At 40.7% G+C, this 6,252-nt stretch overlaps 1 pseudogene; it reads left to right on the top strand.

The window, feature by feature from the left end:
- Positions 1–4,279: 4,279 nt before the first annotated feature.
- Positions 4,280–5,792, top strand: LOC148895404 (uncharacterized; annotated as a pseudogene).
- Positions 5,793–6,252: the final 460 nt, after the last annotated feature.

The following is a 6,252-nucleotide window of genomic DNA, read 5'->3' as shown; positions in this document are numbered from 1 at the left end:
TTTGCGCTCGTTTTCTCCGGCTGCCTCTCTTTATGCTGTAGGTTGCTTGTGTGATGGGGAGTGTATGAAAAGGATTGGGGGCATATTTCACACCTTCGGGGCAGCTTGGTGGGGAGTTGGTATCAGCTTGATGAATAAGGTGCACCTGGCTGGCCCACAACCTCACTGGCACAGATATGGTTTAGTGATCAAAGAGGTAATCCTTACTTCACCTATAGACAGCTTTTTCCTATTCCCTCACCTCCAAAGAGCTCAGCGCTCCAGCTTCCCGAAAGGTTTGTCTGCTTCTTCCACAAAAAAAAAAAACTTTTTATTCTCACTCATGTTTTTGAACTACTTATTTTGCCTAATGCCCATGGTGAACCCTCAAGGCCTCGCTGTGGGATTTTCTGACTCATTAGCCCTGCTCATTGAAGTGGATCCGCCTGAAGATTCCTTCCAACCAAGTTCATCGACCCAGTCAGACTACTACTCTAACTGTGCAATGATGAACGTGAGCAGGCTTGGGCTGTCACACCCCGCTGTGAATTTACTCATTGCTGAATAAAACTTGCAGGAGGGGGCTAGAAGACACAGGTGGGAGGATGATCAGGTGCAAAAGGGCACTGATGCAGTGGTACGTGTACTGTGGCAGGAGAGTACCACACCCTTAAAGCAGGGCAGCGTGTTTAACACATTTTAGCAGTGTAGTTACAGGAGTTTTAACGCCTGTCAGTTATATGGATGCTTGTCTTGGCATAAGGTGCTTGTTTGACCCTGGGTCTTATGTGCAGATGGCTTCCTGTTGACATTGACTCTGTGGTTATATGGAAAAACCAGAAAACATGCAGAACACGTTTTCACCAAACATTCCCAAATAGTTTGGTGGTGACCCAAACAGATAAATGTGTAACATTTGAATTAATCACATGCTATAATACATCAATATACCAGTTGTACATAACTCGGAAAAAAAGTTAAAAAGCTTGCTGGGGCCAAATATTATTATAATTATCAGCATCATGAGACATGTGCCTACTTGGGCTTAAGAAGAATTCATGTTGATATTGGGATGAAAGGGAGTCCTTAGTTGAGTATGGCACGGTACCACCATTAGGGGTGGGAGGTGTTTTGGAGGGTGGGGGAGTCCAAGATGGCGCCCGAGTAGGCAGCCGTCAGCAAGTGCTCTGATGAGCCTTGCTTTTTTTGTTGTTTTTGTCTTGTTTTTGTGTTTTCTTTTGTCACTTTGTGTTGATGTGTGTCGTTTGGAACGGATACGGATTGTTTTTCAGCATTTTTGACCACGACATTCATCAAGGAGGAGACTGTGCTGAGCGGTTGCGCCTTTTCGGCAGCATGAATATGCCAGTACTGTTTTTGAATGGGAGGAATGTCGGTGCCATTCGACTGCCATCGCTGGACACCAAAGGGGCCATTGTGCTTTTTTGCGCCTGTAATGGGCAGTATCTTCACAGCCCCGCTTTGTTCAGTGGAAGGTCGGTGCTGTTGGACAGTCTGCGGCTGGATGGATACATGGCTTGAGGAGCCCGCGATAACAACGAAGGAGCGTCAGCGCAGAGCGCCGATGCGTATATGGAACTGTCGCGGGATGGAATTGAAGCTGATTTATGGGGGACAGGAGATGTGAGACAATCTCTTTTCGTCAATGGATGTTACAGCTGCGTGTTTGCTTTCAACATTTAGCTTGTAGTCGACGTGCACATTCCACCATGATGTCCCTGATCCACTGGTGAAGACGCTTTGATCTTCTCCTCTTTCATCTGGAACTGCTTTATATAACAAAGAGGGTTTGATGTTACAAAGAGGGTACACCTACACCAGCTGTTTTCAGGCAGTGGGCAAGGTACACAGGCTGCCAACCACGGGTATTGATGAACAACCACTTAGTCACACCTTGGGCCATATGAGATTATTCCATCAACCTCCCATGCATGTTTTGGTATTGTGGGAGCAAACCTGAGTACACTCAGAAAACCCACGCATGCATGGGCTGAACATGGAATTGAACCCTGGACCTTTGTATTATAAGGCATGCATGCTAACCAGTTTGCTTGATGCCTACATACAGTACTATCAACTTAACACCATGAGGTGAACATGATTTGCTGCCTCATCCCAGAAGCAGGGATGTATCCGGGAAATTTAACAATGGGGCCAGTTGGCCATGTGTCGGAAAAGGGGGACAACAAAAAGTGATGGGGCCCGATTAACCCTTTACTGCCTGAATTATTTTCTACTTAGAATTTTTTTTTCTGTTCAGTTTTTATGGTCACTGATGGATATAATAACATACTAGTAGCTTCCTTTTTTATTATTTTTCAATAATGTAGAAAATTTGAGCCTAAGAAAATTTGTGCCTAATTTGGCACAATCTTCATGAAAGACCTATATTGAGTGGGTGCCTTTTTTGGAACATATGTCAAGTGCAACTTCAAAGACTACACTTTTACCCATATGACATCTTTTTATTAAAATAATAAAATACTTAAAATATTTACATAAAATACATAATTTACATAAAATATTTACATAAAATGTTTACATAAAAATACATAGTTCCTTTACAGATAAAGAAAACTAGCTAATAACCATGGAATAATGCCAAGCAGTTCTTGTGATGATTCAAACAAAGATTTACATTGCATTTTTTTTGCTGTAAATATTAGTTTTCACCGAGCATGTGCCATGCTTACACCTGTTGCAGTTCTTTGCAACATATGGAACATGAGCTATGTTGTAAAACCGAATACTGTATCATCGGCGGGAAAAGAACCTCAATAATGTCTTTTAGCTGTGGTTCAGCTGAACAATCGATTGAGCCTCACTGTGCCGCAACACCAGATTTTTCTTGTTGCCAAATGTTAGAGTAAGGGGATAGATGTAAACAAATTATCAAAATACAATCAATGATTCTTTTCTGGTTGAATGTTTTGAGCCAAATGGAGCACAACATTTGAGGTCACTTTCAGATCGGGAACCTTGGAGTCACTGACTGGATCCTGTCTATGGCTATCCATGGCTACATGGACATGTATGCATACATGCATACATGTAGCCATTATAACCTGCCAGCACAAACAACTTGAACCCCCAGTTCAATGGTGTATTTGGTAGACACTGCTTGAGTGTAAATCTACCTTCATAGAGTACAATTTGTTCATCAATTGACAAACGCTGTGATTTGGGTAATTCTTGAAACTTTTATCATTGGCCTTACTTTGTGCAAGTTGTTGTGCCTTGTTTTGTGTTGTCTGCTATATGCAAGTTCCTTTTTATAATTTCGAAGCGATCCCTTGACATACAGTACATTCTGCAGCATAATCAGTTCGTGGAGATACCTTTCAAGCCCAATGCATCCGAGTGTTTGGTCATTTTGAGATTGAGAAACAACATATCAATCCCAGCCACTTCTCAAGCTCTTCTTTGGCGAGACACAGGGGCTTATTGATGTCATTTTGCATTGCATAGAATTTCAACTGTTCAACAATAATATCCATCATTTTTTCATCGAAAATCCTTTGAAAATATTTGAATAGTGATAGTTCATCAATGCAACAGTCACGACTGTGCCCGATGCCAAAATGTCTTAATCAACATGGTCATCTATTTCATTCTCATCAGGATCTGGAAAGATATACAGTACATTGGTATTTTAGAAAAAACATATGGGCACAGCAACATTCAAAAAAGCAAAAACTATACCAAAGTAACCATTTGATCTCAATGCTCTGATCTTACCGTGAAATGGGCATATCATTTCCTTTCCTTACGTGATATTTGATCCATGACGATAAATAGAAGGAGCTTTGAAGATGGAGGAGCGCATGTTGTGTTACGCAAGAAGGAAATGATGTCACTGACGCTCTTAAAGGCAAAGCTGCACATAACCTGTTTTAAAGGGACATGTAACTTGTGCTGCATCAGTTCCAATCGGCACTTGAACTGCTACCTTTAATTTTTTCGATCTATAAGCACTTATCTTTAGTGTACCAAATTTGACCCAATCGTCCGTAAAGGGTTAAACTAGATTGCTGATGTATCCAAAACTGATTGAATTAAAACAAAATACATTCATTTGGATTGGATTGGATTGGATTTGCCTTTATTAGTCTCACAGTGGAGAAATTTACATTACATTTGAGCATGATATTTCTAAATTTCTGACTTTAAGGTCAGAATTCTGAGAATAAAGTCAGAATTCTGACTGTGACGTCAGCGAAGCTCCAATTCGTAGCTTTGCAGGCATCACCAGCATGTGATGTGGCTCGGAAGAAAGGACATGTCATCACCTAGCGATTCTTTGCATGGCAGAAGAGTGTCGGAGGACATCCTTTCACTGTTGGAGGAGCATAGGGTGAGTAAACTGTGTCGTTTGTTTCAATTGGTGGCTGTTGTGTCCATAGTTAACGTTCGCCACGGACCTCATAGCTCATAGCATAGTCCAAATATCATGAAAGGATGCACCCGGTTTACATTTGTAAAGAAGTAGAAAGTAACCATTTATGAATGACAGTGGCCGGTTGGAGAATCACTTCAGCTAAAATCATCGTGAATTGAACATACTGATCACACGGGCTTGTCCGAGGAAGTACTGTTTAGTAACGTGTACATTATTTTAAGTGCTGTCTGTGCACACGCACACATAAATGAAGTCAACAGTTGAACTGTTATCTGAATAGGGACTTTATTTTGATAGTTGCATGTAGTAAGACAAATATGTTCGAGTCGTTTTCAAGCATCAATGCACACTTGTCCATTCTTACGTTTTCAACATCAAAGAGTTGCAACATGTTTGCCTGTGTGTTTGATTTACAATTGTTGAGATCAGTATTACATTTGTGCTTCATATTAAAAAAATGATGATTGAATTTTTTGTAATCTATTTGTCTTGTTCTTCTGCAGATTGACAGTGATATCATAGCACTGATGGGATGGACGATGCCATGCTTGTCAATTATGTCCCTTGCTATGGAGACTGTATTGCGCTCTTTAATTTTTGCAAGCCAAAACAGCTCCCATCTAAAAAGAAAAAAATGACTTTTGGAAAAATTGCATGAAAAAAATTGAAAGTCAGGAAAAAAAGTAATACACCACCTCAATGACACAACAAGCAAGACAGACAAAGAGGACGAAAACAACGGGAAATGTTGCAATCAGATAGATACACAGTGAAAGAAAAATAACCGGTGAGGGAGAAGCAGTGAGGGGGTGCCAGAAAACTTCAAATGTCCAAAGAAGCTGGGTTGAAAGATGTTCACAATAAAGGAAAGAAACACTTTTTCCTTGATGAAATTTCGCCGAAAGGCCCAGACTTCGACTCTCAGTTTGAAGTGTGGGATTTCAAACAAAACCTCCTCACTGATGAAACCTGCCAGTCCATTGGCAATATGTATAAGGCGGCAAAGCTAACGTTGTGCTTTTACAATGCAACAAGGCCAAAAGATGACCACAATGAAAGTTTTGGTTTTGTCCCACAATGCTAGGGATAACTCTGCAAACGAAGACGTCTCTTGATTCAAGTGAACACTACACAGAAGTCAACATTTCTATTGACTCAGAAATTACTTTTGGTCCTGCATAAAACACAGAGGGAGATGCAGACATCACATTGATATGATAGTCCACCTGAGCCACAAGATGTAATGACAATAACTGTTCACTACACTGACAAGTTGAATGATATCATAGCAGTCTCTGAGAATTATATCTTGAACAAATCACTCATTGTGAGACACATACTCCCAGACAATATAGAAGCAAGCAAGCAAGCAAGCAAGCATCTGGAGTATTGAAAGATGTTCTCACATGCTTCTGGAAAGAATTCTATGACCGATGTACCCTTGGTACAACAATTAAAGTCCCATTTATTCACCATGATTTTCCAGCAGAAAAATGGAAAGCAGTTCCTTGTGTGGAAAGGTGAATGGTTTAATCGCATAATCGCATTTTACAGGAAATTTCTAATGGCTGTTAATAGTGTCTGAAATTCAGGCCAAAAAGTTACCCAACACCAGGGCAGACAACTCTGAAAAGTTGCCTGCCCAGCAATAGAGTTGCCTGCCCCATTTTTCACAACTTGAAACACAATAAGACGAGTAATCGCAAAAAAAATCCATTGTTGCAAAGCATTAAAGATTGACAATCTAATATTTCAGCTAGGATGAAAGGAAAAGTGTATCAAACAGTGGTGAGATCAGCCATGATGTTTGGACTGGAGACAGTGCCACTGAAGTAAGACAGGAAGCATAGCTG

This window comes from Hippocampus bargibanti, linkage group LG07 (genome assembly GCF_051943395.1).
Source record: "Hippocampus bargibanti isolate YZ-2025 linkage group LG07, ASM5194339v1, whole genome shotgun sequence".
In the NCBI taxonomy this organism is placed as follows: Eukaryota; Metazoa; Chordata; class Actinopteri; order Syngnathiformes; family Syngnathidae; genus Hippocampus; species Hippocampus bargibanti.
This window is presented reverse-complemented; position numbering and strand designations above follow the sequence as displayed.